This window comes from Ornithorhynchus anatinus, chromosome 1, assembly GCF_004115215.2.
Source record: "Ornithorhynchus anatinus isolate Pmale09 chromosome 1, mOrnAna1.pri.v4, whole genome shotgun sequence".
In the NCBI taxonomy this organism is placed as follows: domain Eukaryota; kingdom Metazoa; phylum Chordata; class Mammalia; order Monotremata; family Ornithorhynchidae; genus Ornithorhynchus; species Ornithorhynchus anatinus.
The window spans coordinates 32,281,554-32,298,780 of NC_041728.1; the positions used below are offsets into that span (position 1 = coordinate 32,281,554).

The window sequence follows — 17,227 nt, forward strand, 5'->3', positions numbered from 1 at the left end:
GGGGTGATGAGAGGCTAGTCAGTGAAGGCTTCCTAGACAAGGTATGATTTTAGTAGAGCTTTGAAGATGGGGAGAGTGCTGGTCTGTCAGATAAATAGGGGAGAAGGGAGGATATGGACAAGGAGTTGATGACAGGTAAGGCAAGAACAGAGAACCTGAGCGAAGCTGGGATTAGAGGTGCAATTTGTGTGAGCTGGGTTGTAGTGGGAGAGAAGTGATGGTAAATCAAAGGGAGTTTGGAGGGGCCTCCGCTTTAGCCTAGGGCCCTGAGTAGTGGTTTTAAATGCCTCTCATCCCCTTTTCTCTGGACCAAGAGCAACATTGGATTCTAAAAATAAACAAACATGGCTCCCAAGTCAAAGCTGGCAGGCTTTTGGTTTAACCTGGCTCGTCAAGGATAGGGGAGGGTGGGGGTGTTTTTATCATTAGGGCCTGACAACAAATGACCCCCACAAGACCCTTCACCATGGATGGGCAGATGGCTGAGTCATTTACTAATTCATTACACTGGAGCTTGTTATGAAAATAGTTTTTCCCCTGATGTGTGTAATTTTACAATCTTCAATAAAGCCCTCTCATAGCCGAGAAACTAGTTGGAATTTTCTAACCCCAGAATCCACCAGGAAGATCAACATTTTTAAGAATCTTACTTTAAGGTTACAATAAAAACATGCGAGTTTTAATCATTTCAGGAGATCCTGCTTAGTTAATTATCACCGTAGCTGACTTCCCCTGCAAAAGGAGTGTTATCTACTCTCTGGGCAAGCTACATTTTCACTATGTATACAGATATGTTTGTGTGTATATATGTACCTGCGATGTGTTGTGTGGGTGTATGTTCAGAGGAAAAGGAGATTAGGTGTGCACCCTGTACTTTGGAACACTTCCCAGAGGTGATGTCTTTTGTTTATCTCAGGCTTTCCAAACAGAAATCTCCCTGCCTCTGACTGGGGCAGTTATTTATTTTTCTTTAATCTTGCTCCACCCTTCTTTAACCCTTTAGGTAGGAGGGGGTAGCTGATTGAGTTACTTAGAGCTGACAGTCAGAGCTTGGTGGGGAGAGGGTATGCAAAACAATGTTTTAGAAAAGGGATCCGTGCAGCAGAATGAAACCTGAACTGGAGTGGGAGAAGAGGCTGGAGGCAGGGAGGTGCATGAGGAGGCTGATGTAGTTGTTGATGTGGGATATGATAAGTGCTTAGACCAGCGAGGAACAGTTTGGTTAGAAAGGAAGGGATGGATTCTGGAGGTATTGCAAAGAAAACACAGCATTTGGTGACTGACTGAATATGTGGGTTGAAAGAGAGAGAGGACCTTGACTCTGAATCAAAGAGACTTGGTAAGGTCATTGTGAACAGGGAAAGTGTCTATGAACCCTGTTGTATTGTCCTCCCTCAAATGCTTAATACAGTGCTCTGCAGACAGTAATTGCTCAATAAATACCATTGATTGACTGAGTTAAGGCACTCAATCAGCTCTCTACCTCCTACCTATCCTTGCTCTCTCCAGTCCAACCCAGACTGCAGACATCACTCCTCTAACACCAACCTATTCAACATGCTTCACTTTTGTCTCTCTCAGCATCAATTCCCTGTTCACATCCTCCCTCCTGCCTAGAATTCCCTCCCTCTTCATATTCAATAGACCACAATCTTCAAAGCCCTACTGAAATCACGCCTCCTTCAGGAAATCTTGCCCGACTAACTTCTCATTTCCCTGCCCTATTTTCCCTTCCTGCTATTTCACCTTCTCACTGGAATCCATGCCCCCTAAGCATTTAGTCAAATGCTACACACACTCCCACCCCCCAACACTTATGTACATATCCTTAATCACTGTGGTTTACCCCTACCTGTAATTTATCTTAATGTCTGTCTCCCCTGAAAGGTCACAGATCCCTTGAGCACAGGGATCATATCTGTTTACTCTATTCTTCTTTCCCAAATGCTAAGCACAGAGCTATCCCTTCAGTAAAAGCTCAATATACATACCACTGATCAATCATTCAATCAGCCAGTCAGTGGTATTTATTGGCATTTTCCATGTGAAGAGAATTGTTTTAAGCACTCAGGAAAGTACAAGAGAATTGATACACATATTGACTGACAGACTGCAGGTCTCAATTTTTTTTAATGGTATATGTTAAGTGTTTATTTCTTATGTGGCAGGCACTGTACTAAGTGCTGGGGTGATATCACCGTTGTTAAGACCTGAGTTCCAGGATCCCACTTATGCTCATTGGTATGAGCTAGACAGAATGACCCGAGATATGTTTAAAAATAAGAACCTCCATTTCTTTATTTGGTCCCACTTGCACACAAGCCAAAACAAAATCACAGAAAGTTAGAAGCAGACAGTCAGGGCCCAAGAAGTGGACTCCCCAAGATACTAGTAGAACTCATTTCAACATGCTCCAGTGGCCGGGCCCACTTAGTTTATCTGATAGTCTAGCATTCAGCAAAAGTAATGACAATCAAGTCCAAGCCACCAGGCTCACGTAGGTCTGACTGTGCTAATCTCAGAAGCAAATTATTAGGCGGAAATCCAAGTCACGGGACTCACCTAGGTCTGACTGCGCTAATCGCAGAAGGAAATTCCCTAGGTCCAACACACTATGGAGTGAATGAGGTCTAAAACTACTAGGATATCTGGATCAAATCAGGGTCTACTTCCATACAAGATACCACCAACCAGGTGTCCCATCTTCCTAGCTATGCCATCGCAGAGTGGGCATCCCACACTCTGGGTAGAGGAGAGTGTTAGACCAGCTAAAAGTGATCTCATCCTGCTACCAAGGACTGTTCCTGGGTGCCTATTTTTACGAGCTGAGTTGTGGCTTTGTTCCGTTCATTCCAGTGGGATTGAATGAATATCCCTTGTCATCTCTTTATCAACAGCTCATGGAGTGCTGCCCCAAGGGTCTTTTAGATCCAAGATATAAGAAAGGTAATGAATGGTGTGTGCTTTCCTCAAGCAAATGGCAACTTGGCCAAACAAAATGGAATACTGACCTTAGGCTTGTCATAGGCAGATACAAGATAATTCAGTTGGACACTTTCCCTGTCCCACATATGGCTCATAGTCTGAATCCCCAATTTAGAGATGAGGTGACTGAGGTGCAGAAAAGTTAAGTGACTTGCCCAAGGTCACACAACAGTCAAGTGGCAGAACTGGGATTAGAACCCAGGGCCTATGCCTCCCAGGCCCAGGCTCTTTCCACTAGGCCATGGAATAACTACTAACAATAATTATAATAATAATAATGATGATGATAATAATAGTAGTTGTTAAGTGCTTTTTGTTAAGTGCCTAACTGTTCTAAGCACTGGGGTAGATATAAGGTAATCAGGTTGCCCCACGTAGGGGCTCACAGTCTTAATCCCCATTTTACAATGAGGTAACTGAGGCACAGAGAAGTTAAGTGGCTTGCCCAAGGTCACACAGCAGACCAGTGGCAGAGCCAGGATTAGAACCCACGACCTATGACTCCCAAGCCCGTGCTTTTGCCACTAAGCCACGCTGCTCCTTGATTCCCACAGCTGTGCTCCTTCTATTAGACCAATAGCAGCCTACCTACAGGACAACCTTCCGCAAAGCCTATTTTGCAGAGCAAATTGTTGGGTTACACAAAAACTGAATCCTAAACTGCTCAAATCCAGTCTCTTTCTAGCTCAGGAGTGAAAGCTCACCAACTCCTTGTGATAAAGCTGGTGGTTCCATGTTGGGGCGACTTTCTGATGTTCCTTTCCCTCTGTACAGTCCCCAAACCCTTAACTGACCCCAGTTCTGTAATATCTAAGCTCAAGAACATTTATTACGCACACTGACCCATTACTCACTGTTCTACAAAATGGTCATCTAAATATCTCTAGGGCATGCACTTTCTGAATCATTAAGACCTTCAGGGTGCATCAATTACACTAATATTGGGAAAGTGACCAAATTCATGCCAGGCTGATCATTTTTAAAAGACATTTTAGTGTATTAATGGAGAATTGGTGTCCACCGGGTATGGATCGCCTTTTCTCTTGTTATTGGCACGGTTCTGCCTGGTTCATTGAAAGATGGAGAATACATTATACCCCGTGGTAACAAAAAAAAAAAATAATGACATTCAACCCAACTGAACAGAGACAAAATGCCTAAATGTTTTAAGTGATAGCAATAGCCACTGAAGCCCTCTGGGCCTTCTTTAACTATTAAGTGGAATTCTTGACCTTTTGACTTTTGTGCTTTCTCTGATAGTAATTGTACTTTTTAAAGATTTTATCTCTAGGAAGTTTTCACCCATCACTAGGGCTCGTTCAACTCTCCCCCTTTCAAGTTCCCTGTGGGCAGGGATCATAATAATAATAATAATGGTATTTGTTAAGCATTTACTATGTGCCAAACAATGTTCTAAGAGCCGGGTTAAATACAAGGTCATCAGTTTGTCCCATGTGGGGCTCACAGTCTTAATCCCCATTTTACAGATGAGGTAACTGAGGCTCAGAGGCTTGCCCAAGGTCACACAGCAGACAAGTGGCGGAATGGGGATTAGAAGCCACGTCCTATGACTCCCATGCCTGTGCTTTTGCCACTAAGCCATGCTGTCTACCTTCTTAGTTGTAGTGTACTCTCCAAAGAGCTGTGTGACCCTGGGCAAGTCACTTCATTTCCCTGGGCCTCAGTTACCTCATCTGTAAAATGGAGATTGAGACTGTAAGCCCCATGTGGGACGGGGACTGTGTCCAAGCTGATTACCTTGTATCTACCCTAGTGCCTAGAACAGTGTTCGGCAGCGATGAAAAAATTCCATAAAAAATGGTTATGGGCTTTAGAGATAGGGAGTATGGTGGTGGTGTTAGCTATAATAATAATAATAATAATAATGATGTTGGTATTTGTTAAGCAATTACTATGTGCCAAGCACTGTTTTGAGCACTGGGGTAGATACCGGGTAATTAGGTTGTCCCATGTGAGGCTCACGGTCTTAATCTCCCTTTTACAGATGAGGGAACTGAGGCACAGAGAAGTGAAGTGACTTGCCCAAAGTCACACAGCTGACAGGAGGTGGAGCTGGGATGAGAACCCATGACCTCTGACTCCTAAGTCTGGGCTCTTTCCACTGAGCCACTCTGCTTCTCATGGGAGAGTTAGATGGAGGAAAGATTTTGACAGTGGATATTTTAGCCAACTGGACACCCTGAACCAAGGATTCAAAGTTCTGCCTCCCCTGATGCAACACACATGGCAATTAAATGCAATGTGACGACATCCTAAGCATCATTCCATGCAGTATACTGCCATTCCTGTTGCTACGTACGCCATCACCCCTACTACTAGCCAGACCTTCTCTGCATCAGCTGTGGAGCAGCCCCAATTCAGCTGTAATTAACTAGAGTCCTGCGGATGGGGCCTGGGCATAAGTTGGTATTTGTTAAGCCCTTACTATGTGCCGAGCACTGTTATAAGCGCTGGGGTAGACACAGGGGAATCTGGTTGTCCCACGTGGGGCTCACAGTCTTAATCCCCATTTTACAGATGAGGGAACTGAGGCACCGAGAAGTGAAGTGACTTGCCCAAAGTCACACAGCTGACAAGTGGCTGAGCTGGGATTTGAACCCGTGACCTCTGACTCCAAAGCCCGTGCTCTTTCCACTGAGCCACGCTGCTTCTCGAGTGGGGAGCCTCGGGCTTCCTCTCACCCCAGGCCTGATTCAGGAGGTGGGGGGTAGCCGGTTGCTGGTCCGGGGAGCTGGCCGCCACGGAGGCGGTCAAGCTCTGCCCCGCCATGGCAATGGAACCCCGGTGAGAGAAGCAACAGAGCTCAGCTTCCCTCCTCCCTCCTCCTCTTTAGTCAATCAATCAAGGGTATGTACTGAGCACTTACAGTGGGCAGAACATTGTACCAAGTTCTGCAAACATTATGAGCGTTTGAGAGAGTACAACATAGAAGCTGTGTGGCATAGTGGAAAGACCCCAGGTTTGGGAGTCAGAGGTCATGGGTTTTAATCCCAGCTCTGCCACTGATCAGCTGTGTGACTTGGGGCGAGTCGCTTGACTTCTCTGGGCCTCAGTTACCTCATCTGGAAAATGGGGATTGAGACTGTGAGCCCCACGTGGGACAACCTGATTATCTTATATCTACCCCAGCTCTTAGAACAGTGCTCAGCACATAGTAAGTGCTTAACAAATGTCATCATTATTATTATTAATAACAGATTGGTAGATGTGGTCCCTGGCCACAAAGAACTTATAGACCAGAGGGCGAGACAGACATTAATATAAATAAATCAATTATATATAGGTACATAATAATAATAATTATGGTATTTATTAAACACTTACAATGTGCCAAGCAATATTCTAAGCGCTGGGATAGATACAAGGTAATCAGGCTGTCCCACGAGGAGCTGACAGGCTCAATCACAGTCTTATGGAGTGGCCTGGCTTAGTGGCAAGAGCACGGGCTCGGGAGTCAGAGGTCATGGATAGTAATCCCAGTTCTGCTATTTGTCAGCTGTGTGACCTTGGTCAAGTCACTTAACTTCTCTGAGCCTCAGCTACCTCATCTGTAAAATGGGGATTGAGACTGTGAGCCCCATTGTGGGCAGGGAGCGTGTATATACCAAATCTGTTATATCGTTCTTAGTACAGTTCTCTCTTTCAAAAAAGCGCTCAATAAATACAATTAAGTTCATTGTCGGTAGAGAACACGTCTACCAACTCTATTTCACCGTACTTTCCCAAGTGTTAAGTACAGTGATCTGCACATGGCAAGTGCTCAGTAAATATGATTGATTGACTGAATGATTAGGTCACACTGCTTCTCAGGCTCTTACTCCTTCAAGCTTCTCAAAAAGCCTCTGCCTTTTGGTGGGAAGGTGTTTTCCTTTAGCTCCTGCCCCTGGAATAGCTTCCTTGTTTCTCTGCCTCACTGAATTTCTATTGAGTTTCAAATCTCATCTGGAAATTTATAGTTCCTCCTCTGCCTGAAACTCTTAACTCCTCTTCCCCATTATTATTTATTTAGTTCTGATGGTGTTGGGCTATTACACTGCAGGAAAGACATTTCACAAATGGAGTTGTATTGCCTGGGATTGAGTTAACAGAAGAAGCCAATGCACTCCCTTTTTATCACTCAAAGTTAGCCCAGATTTAGAGTTCTTTTTTATTTTTATTTGCTGTTTTTCTACAGCGTTTGAGGATTCAGCCACAGCAAACTAGTTTGGGCAGGTGCTTCAACTGAAGAAATAGCCAAAGTTCGCAGGGACGGCCGTCAGGCTGGGAGCTCTCTGTAAAGGTGGACCCAAGTGGTTTAGGGTTAGCTCCCTGCGAGACTCCTTTCCCTCTAATCTTGAGGCATTTTACTCCCTTTGTAGGTGGGGCTACCTGTTCCACAATGACTGGGACACGGACAAAACTACAGCCGAACAATATTTCTTGCTCAAGATCTTAAAACTCTGTGGCTTTTAGTTTACTTTGTATTTATTCCTATCCTCATCTTTTGTGTTGATTTTGTGTTTTTATTGTTCTATTTCCCCCTTTTTTTAATCTGTCACTTGGCTTTTCCCCCCTTATTCTTAGGTTGTGAGCCCTTCGAGTGCCTGGGACGCTGTCTAGTTCTCTCCTGGGAGTTCTTTCTCTACTTGCAATGCTCTAACTTCAGTGATCACTTAAGCTCCTTGAGGGCAGGGATTGTGATACTAATGCTATCATACTGTGCTCTCCCAAAGACCTTAAGAATACCTTCTTCACTCAGTAAGAACTCAATAAACACCACTGATTGATAATGAATAATATTACTGCTATCACTATTGATAATAAACACTACTATTCCTACTATTACTCCCTCTCAGGGTTACACCTGGAGAGTTTCCAGTACTCTTCCAGTCTTGGCTATGGAAGGGAAAGTCAAGTAGAGGCCTACCCATTCCATTCCTTGCTTGGCCAGTGGCTAGCGAGTGGAAGGCAGTCTGCTACAAGTCAAAACTCACCCTTGCTGGGCAGCAAGCAGCACGGGAGAGAGTTGAGGGTGGATACTCAAGTTCACTGTGTGGAAGGTGGCGATGGTAAACAGCTTCCATATTTTTACCAAGAAAACTCTATGGATCCGCTACCAGAACAATTGCAGATGGAGAGAGGGGCATTCTGGGAGAGATGCGTCCGTGCCGTCGCTCTGGGTCGGAAACGACTCAACGGCATAAGACAAGACTACTATTACTATGACTATTTCTACTTGTCTTATGCAGTCGACTCATTCCAATCCACAGCGATGCCACGAACTCATCTCTCCTAGAATTCCCCACCTCCATCTACAATCCTTCTGGTAGTGGATCCATAGAGTTTTCTTGGTAAAAACACAGAAGTGGTTTACCATCGTTTCCTTCTTTGCAGTCAACTTGAGTCTCCATCCTCAACTCCTTGAGTCTCTCCCATACCACTGCTGCCCAGCACAGGTGAGTTTTGACCTGTAGCAGATTGCCTTCCACTTGCTAGCCACTGCCAAAGCTAGGAATGGAATGGACTGGCCTCTGCTTGACTTTCTCTCCCATAGTCAAGAGTGGTTGAGTAATGGAAACTCTCCAGGTGTGATCCTGAGAGTATATTACTAGTATTACTGCTATCATTACTATGACTATTATAACTACTGTGGCTAATTGAATGGTACTTTTCAATTCCCTGTATAGTCTGTTTGGCTTTGCAACTGCTTAGTTCTGAGTAGTCTTGCTGTACTGTACTCTCCCAAGCACTTAGTAAAGTGCTCCTTCAGTCATTCATTCATTTAGTTGTATTTATTGAGCACTTAATGTGTGCAGACCACTGTTCTAAGTGCTTGGAAGGTACAATTCAGCAATAAAGAGAGACAATCCCCGCCCACACTGGGTTTACAGTCTAGAAGGTTAGAGACAGACCACAAAACAAGTAAAGAGGAATCAATATAAATGAATAGAATGATAGATATGTACAAATATACATAAATGCTGTGGGGCAGGGAGGAGGGGGGAAGAGCAAAGGGAACAAGTCGAAGTGATGCGGGAGGGAGGGGGAGCTGAGGAAAAGGCGGCTTAACTGGGAAGGCCTCTTGGCGGAAGTGTGCCTTCAGAAGGGCTTTGAAGGGGGGAAAAGAGTTTGGTGGCTTTGAGGAGGGAGGGGGTTGTATTCTGCACAGAGTTGGCACCCAATAAACACCAATGAATGATTAAAAACTAGAGAAACTGAGCCATGGCCTCCGGTCCATGCTTTCCTTCTCCTCCACCACCCTAAAGTGGGTATCCGGTGACTCAAAGCAGGGCCTGTTAGAAGCCCACAGAAGGATGTGGCAGGGTTGCTAGCTGTCCCCATCCGTTCTTCAGTCCACTTACATTTATCCGGGACAGGATCAACTGAAGAGGAAATAGTTTTTGACTCATAGCACAGGTGGTTGTTGAGAGAAGCAGCATGGCTTAGTGGATAAAGCGTGGGCCTGGGAGTCAGAAGGAACTAGTTTCTAATCCTGGTTTCACCACCTGTCTGCTGAGTGACCTTGGGCAAGTCATTTCACTTCTCTGGGCCTCAATTTCCTCATTTATAAAATGGGGATTAAGACTGTAAGCCCCATGTGGGGTAGGGACTGTGCCCAACCTGATTAACTTGTAATAATAATAATAATGTTGGTATTTGTTAAGTGCTTACTATGTGCAGAGCACTGTTCTAAGCGCTGGGGTAGATACAGGGTAATCAGGTTGTTCCACATGAGGCTCACAGTCTTAATCCCCATTTTACAGATGAGGGAACTGAGGCAGAAAGAAGTTAAGTGACTTGCCCACAGTCACACAGCTGACAAGTGGCAGATCCAGGATTCAAACCCATGACTCTGGCTCCCAAGCCTGGGCTCTTTCCACTGCGCCAAGCTGCTTCCCCCAATCTTGTACCTACCCCAGGTCTTAGAACAGGGCTTGGTACATAATAAGTGCTTAATAAGTAGCATAATAATAATAACAATAATTCCATTCTTGCAATACATAAAAATTGTTCCCTTACATCACAAACTTGGGCCGTCTTCTTCATTCATTTTATTTCTCAAATTTCCAGAGAATGGCTAGCATCGCCATCTTTATTTTGCCAGGAAACCCAGCCAAAGATCTCTAAGTGATGTTTTAGCTCTTTCAGTTGGTCAATCATAATTATTGAGTGCTTACTGTGTGCAGAGCACTGTACTAAGAGCTTTGGCAAGTACAGTATAACACTATAACAGACACATTTCCAGCCCACAATGAGCTTACAGTCCAGTAGGGTAGACAGACATTAATATAAATAAATAAACTATGGATATGTACTTAATTGCTGTGGAGTGTGAATAAAGGGAGCAAGTCAGGGTGATACAGAAGGGAGTGAGAGAAGAGGAAATGAGGGCTTAGTCAGGGAAGGCCTCTGGAGGAGACGTTCTTTCAGTAAGACTTTGAAGGTGGGGAGAGTCACTGTTGAGTATGAAGAGGGAGGGTATTACAGGCCAGAGGCAGGATTTGGGCGAGAGGTCAGTGGAGAGATAGATGAGAATGAGGTGCACTGAGTAGGTTGGCATTAGAGGAGCAAAGTGTGTGGGCTGGGTTGTCGTAGGAGAGTAGTGAGGTGAGGTAAGAGGGAGCAAGGTGATTGAGTGCTTTAAAGCTGATGTTAAGAAATTTCTGTCTGATGTGGAGGTGGAAGGTGAACTCCTGGAGGTTCTTGAGGAGGGGGAAATGTGGACTGAATGCTTTTGTAGGAAAATGATCAAGGCAACAGAATGAAGTATGGACGGGATGGGGAAGAGACAGGAGGCAGAGATGTCAGCAAGGAGGCTGCTGATGCAGGAATCAAGATGGGAGAGGAGAAATGCTTTGGTTTCTCATTCATTCAATCGTATTTATTGAGAACTTACTTTGTGAAGAGCACTGTACTAAGTCTTTGGGAGAGTACAATATAACAATAAACAGACACATTCCCTGTCCACAACGAGCTTAACCTGATAGCTGTTTGAATAGAGAGGAAAGGTTGATTTTAGCAATGTTGTGACAAGATTTAGTGATAGACTGAATATGTGGGTTGAATGAGAATGAGGAGTCAAGGATAACACCAAGCTTATGGGATTGTGAGACAGGAGGATGTGGTGCTGTCTATAGTGATGGGAAAGTCAGGGGGAGGAAAGGGTTAGGGTGAGAAGATAAGGAGTTCTGTTTTGGACACATCTGGCTTGAGGCGATGGCGAGACATCCAAGTAGAGATGTCTCAGAGTTAAACTCAGAGTTTATGTGGAAGAATCACAACACGCGACTCCTGAATTTCCAGCCCATTGCTTAGTTCACTGTTACATACCATGCTGTGTCCTGTGGCTGTGTTTGCTTTCTCTCGTCAAGCTCCCTAGCGCAGTGTATTTGAGCACTTTCTGCTGCCTTGAGTCTGACAAGTCTCTCCCTGTTTCAGCCCATGAACAATTCATTCTCCCTCTTGGTGCTTACCTGTGTTGCACTCCCCAAGGGTTGTTTTCAGCCTAGGGAATGATTACATAAAGTGCAGACCAGAAATGGGTCCCCCAGCAAGCCATCCAGCCGAAGCCCCAAAACACCAATTCTTTCCTATCAGGGTATTCCAGCCTACCCACTCGGGGTGGGCTTGCTTCCTGGGCAGATCTACAAAAGAGGAAACCAGAGGGAAAATCATTTTGACCTGAACGTGATTGCCATCAAAGGGATGAGGGGTTTGTAGAGACAGCAGTAGTGATTTCCTACTACAGCCCAGCTCACATACTTAATTCCTCTAGCACCAGCTTACTCGCTATGCCTCAGTCTCACCTATCTCACCACCAACCCCCTTTCCCCGATCCTCCCTCTGGCCTGAAACTCCCTCCCACTTCATATACTCCACAACAACATCACCAGATTTGTGACGGTCGTGATCATTTAAAATCAAAACTGAGTTCTAAAAGCCTTAGTACTTGGTTTAAAATCTAGAGGGTTTGGTTCACAAGAGGTTTGCTAGCCCCAGAGCTGTAACTCCCAGAATCCATCAGGGCCCCTTTCGAACTCAGGAGCCCCCACTCTGCAAGGACACAGATCATTGGAAACTCTGGTCACATAAATCCAAGCCAACAGGAGTGAGGTTTGGTTAGTCATTTATAAAACAGGCCATACTCTCTTTTTTCCTTAACAGTCAAAGGGAGACTATCTGAAATACAGTTTTGACACTCGGACATTTTGTCAAGTGCAGGGAGAGTAGGCCGAAGATTAGGGGCAACCAGGAAGAAGAAATAGATAAATTCAAGTCCTGAAAGATCGCTCTTCTCCTTTGCCATCCATGGTGCTTCCTTAGTTATTTATGACTTGATAAGTTGAGGCCTGCATATAGTTAATGAATAAGGTAGTCTATCTGAGATCACTTCTCCACAGAGTCAACATCACCCTATAAAACTTAAGGACAGCCAAGTCAGACTTTATTGCTTTTGTAGAAACCATCTCCTAACAGGAAGGACCCACCAGCCACTGAGGGAAAACTACTTTCTTGAAAGTACATACGTGTGGGTGTAAATGGGAACAGGAGGACAGGGTTGGGGGGGTGGTCTCTATTGGGAATTCATTCCTTTATTCTATCATATTTATTGAGCACTTACTGTGTGCAGAGCACTGTACTAAGCACTTGGAAATTACAGTTCAGCATTAAAAAGAGACAATCCCTGCCCACAGCAGGCTTACAGTCTAGAAGGGGGGAAACAGACATCAAAACAAGTAAATAGGTAATAATATAAATAAATAGAATTATAGATAGGTACATATATACACAAGTGCTGTGGGGCGGGGAGGAGGGTAGAGGAAAGGGAGAGTATTGGGGTGATGGGGAGGGGGAACTGAGGAAAAGAGGGAGCTTAGTCTGGGAAGGCCTTTTAGAGGTGGTGAGTTTTCAGTAGGGCTTCAGTAGGATAGGGTAGTAGGAATCAATAGGTCTGATTCACAAACCTTTGATCAATCAAACAATTATATTTATTGAAGGCCTACTGCAGGCAGAGCACTGTGCTAAGCAATTGAGGAGAAAGAACTGGTAAGATTATCCAGTTGGAGCGGTTCTGGAATGGGAAGGAAGGTGGTGTGGTTGAATGTGATGGGAAAATGAGGTGAAGAAGTGGGTTTAGAATGGAAGATGAGTTCAGCTTCCGACTCATGGAGTTTTCAGTGCCAGCCAGACATCTGAGTGGAGAAACAGCATGGCCTAGTGGGAAAAAGCACCGGCCTAGAAACCAGAGGGCCTGAGTTATAAACCCAGCTCTGGCACTTGCCTACTGTGTGACTTTAGGCAAGTCACTTAACTTCTCTGTGCCTCAGTTTCCACAACTGTAAATTAGGGCTTCAATACTGTTCTTCCTCCTACTTTAGTTGTGAGCCCCATGTGTGACAGGGACTATGTCTTATCTGATTAACTTGTATCTCTTCTAGTGCTTAGAACAATGCTTGACACATAGTAAGCACTTAAATACTGTAATTATTGTTAGTTATTAATCAATCATATTTATTGAGTGCTTACTGTGTACAGAGCACTGAACTTAAGCACTAAGAGTTGGTAGACACATTTACTTGCCCAAAAGAAGCTTACAGTCTACAAAGGGAGATGAATTTTAAAATAAATTAGAGATATGTACTTAAAGTGGAGCATGGCTCAGTGGAAAGAGCATGGGCTTGGAAATCAGAGGTCATGGGTTCAAATTCCAGTTCAGCCACTTGTCAGCTGTGTGACTTTGGGCAAGTCACTTAACCTCTCTGTGCCTCAGTTACCTCATCTGTAAAAAGGGATTAAGACTGTGAGCCCCACATGGGACAACCTGATCACCTTGTATCCTCCCCATTGCTTTGCACATAGTCAGTGCTTAACAAATGCCATAATAATCATTATTATTATGAAGTGCTGTGGGGCTGATGGTGGAGTGAATAAAGGGTACAGATCCAAACACAAAGGCAACACCAAAGGGAGAGAGAGTAGGGGAAGTGAAGGGTTAGTCAAGGAAGGTCTTTTGGCATAGATGTGACTTTAATAAGGTTTTGAAGGTGTAGCGAGTGATAGCCTGACAGGTATGAAATGGGAGGGAGAGGAATTCCAGAGGCAGGAAACGGACAAGGAGTCGTCGACAAAATACTCAAAATTGAGGTACAGTGAGTAAGGTGGTGTTAGAGGAACAAAGTGTGTGGGCTGGATTTGCAGTCGGAAATCAACCGGATAAGACAAGAGAGGGCAAGGGGATCGAATGTTTTAAAGTCAATGCAATTTAATGAGCAAGTGGATACACAACCACTGAGGTTCCTGAGGAGCGGGAAAACATGGTCTGAATATTTTTTTTGGAAAAATGATCCAGGCAGCAGGGTGAAATAGGGACTGGAATAGGAACAGAAAGGAGGCAGGGAGGTCAGGGAGGAGGCTGACGCAGTAGTCAAGGCAAGATAGGATAAGTGCTTGGATCAGGATTGTAGCAGCTCAGATGGAGAGGAAAGGGTGGATTTTAGCGATGTAGTAAAGGCTGAACTAACAGGATTTGGTGACAGATTTAATGGGTTGAATGGGAGGGATGAATGACATGAGAGATTAGGCAAGTGGAAATAAATTGCAGAACAGAGGAGATTTGGGAGTCAGCAACATAGAGGTGGTAGCTGAAACTATAAGGGCAGGTGGTGGAAAGGCCACAGGGGAGCCCCTGGACAAGACGTTTAAAGGTGCACAGGTGATTGAGTTGGGGGTGTATGGAGGAGGGTCAGGATGAGTGGAGGTGGGAGGAAAAAGAGGATGGGACAGGGCAACTGGGGAAAGCGGGAGGAGATTATATAATCTTGCATTTCCTCTTAGCTTCAGTCCATCTCAAAAAATCACCTATTCAGTCATGGGAATTTTGTTGACTGAAATCAAGAGATGTTAATCTCAGGTAACTACAATGAGGAGGTGGACAGAATTTGAAGGAGAGTTTGGAAAGGAAACAGGGGCAACCAGGGGATGGGCATCCAAGGCAGTGTGAATGGCAGGTGCGTTGGCCCTTAGAGAGACTGGGGGAAGGTGTAACAGCAAGCCGAGTGCTCAGGTGGGAGAAAAGGACAATGAGGAAAAAGAGACCAGCTGGAAGAGTTTTCATTTCATTCAAATGGCAATTGGACCCCCCTACAGGGAGCCAGTGCCAAGGCTGCTTTGCAAATCCACTTTGGGTATTACAGGAACCGTAACTGACACGCTCACACTGAGTGCCTGTGTGATACCATAATTGCACTGTGGAACATAAGAAAAGCAGCCACTAGGGAATGTGAAGTCACTAGGGAAAATGGGCAATTAAACAAAAATCCAACCAAGGAGATCTGTGTCAAAACAGCGGGCACTGCAAAGGGCCCTGCGGCTAATATCGCAGGAAAAATAAGCACCCTTCACTAAACTTTCCCTTTGGATTTGCATAGGATAGGGCAGAAAAGCAAAACTGCAAGCTATGGCAACCTTTAGGAGCAGAATGGCAGAAGGAATAGTATTGCCAATAACCACCCTCTGTCCCTGTGAAAGAAATCCCTGAAGCCACAATACTCCCACCCCACATCCCAGTAATTGCCCCTATTTCCCCACTGTTCACGAACCTCCACTGGTTGCCCATCCACCTCCACATCAAACAGAAATTCCTTACTACTGGCTTTTAAAGCAGTGCTTTCCTACCGCACGCTTTCCAGCCTCCTCTAGGTTCCTCTAATGGCAAACTACTCAGTGAATCTCAGTCTCATCTATCTCAATGTCAACCTCTCATGCACATCCTGTACCCTGGCCTGGAACCTCCTCCCATTTCATATCCAACAGATGATCACTCTCCCCACCTTCAAAACTTTATTGAAGGTTCATCTTCTTCAAGAGGGCTTCCCTGATTAGGCCCTCATTTCCTCTTCTCCCTCTCCCTTCTGCGTCGCTCTTGAACTTGGATTTGCACCCTTTATCTAACCCCTCCCTCAGCCCCACAGAGCTTATGTACCTCTCCTTAATTAATTAATTAATTAATTAATTAATTAATTAATTAATATTAATGTCTGTCTTACCCTCTAGACTGTAAACTCATTGTGGTCAGGGAATGTGTCTGCCAACTCTGTTCTATTCTCCCAAGCTTTTAGTTCAGTGGTCTGTACACAGCGAGTGCTCAATAAATACGACTGATTGTTTGGCTGATACCCAGAGAACACTTTGACCCAGCAAGGAGTCTGAAGCAGTGTTCTTGGTGGCCCAGGCACTTCATTTCTGCCTGGGGGAGTCCCTGCCCACTGGGCAGATGGCAATGACCATCCATCTAAACTGTGCTGGCCATCCTGTCAGGCACAGCCCAGGTACTCGGCCTCGAGAGCACCTGCATGAGCATAACAGCTACAGAGAAACAGCAGGGCATAGTGGATAGAGCATAGACCTGGGAGCCATAAGGTCATGGGTTCTATTCCCAGCTCTGCTACTTCTCTGCTGTGTAACCTTGGGCTGATCACCTCACTTCTCTGTGCCTCATTTGTAAAATCAGGATTGAAACTTTGAGCCCCACGTGGGACAGGGACTGTGTCCAACCTGATTTGCTTGTATCCACTCCAGCGCATAATACAGTGCCTGGCACATAGTAAGTGCTTAACAAATACCAGAATTTTATTATTATTATTGCAACTGCACAAGAATCAGAAACCATCAGGGATCAGGGAGCCCACTTTGCCAGAAATGGGATTGAAAGTGGGGTGTTGGGGAAGATTTTGGGTGCCCAAATATCTTTGGGGTGATATAATAAAAGATGAACGAGCAGGTAGGATGGGGTGAGGCAGCTGCTGACCACAGCAAGAGAGCAAGACAGGATTATCTTTGAGGTCAAAGCAATTGTAAAGCAAGGAAGGGGAAGATGACTTAATTACCTCCAAGAAAATGATCAAAACCACCATTCCAAAAGAGCCCCAGGGGATTACCTTGGAACAAGGAGGTACAGCAGTTATGGAGGAGCAGAAAGAACAGGAGCTATAAGGCAAATCAGTACAGCTCACTTCCCTGTTCACATCTGATGGATATATAAGGGACCCTTCTTAGGAGGATGTGGGAATAATCAACTGCATTTATTGAGTGATTACTGTTTGCAGGGAACTAAACCAAGTACTAAACACTTGGAAATGAAGAAGCTGTGGCTTGAATGAGCTCCTCTAATAAGCATATAAGTCAATAAACTGCACCTTTGGCCTAGAGGAAGAAACATGCCTCCTGGATTCTAATTCCAGTT

The 17,227-nt window shown here is 44.8% G+C and overlaps 1 non-coding gene across 1 annotated transcript; it reads left to right on the plus strand.

Annotated features, from left to right (window-relative positions):
• Window positions 1-7,831: 7,831 nt before the first annotated feature.
• On the plus strand, window positions 7,832-7,969 carry LOC114817060. Its single transcript, XR_003764908.1, has one exon. It is a non-coding gene; the product is annotated as a small nucleolar RNA SNORA7 (small nucleolar RNA).
• Window positions 7,970-17,227: the final 9,258 nt, after the last annotated feature.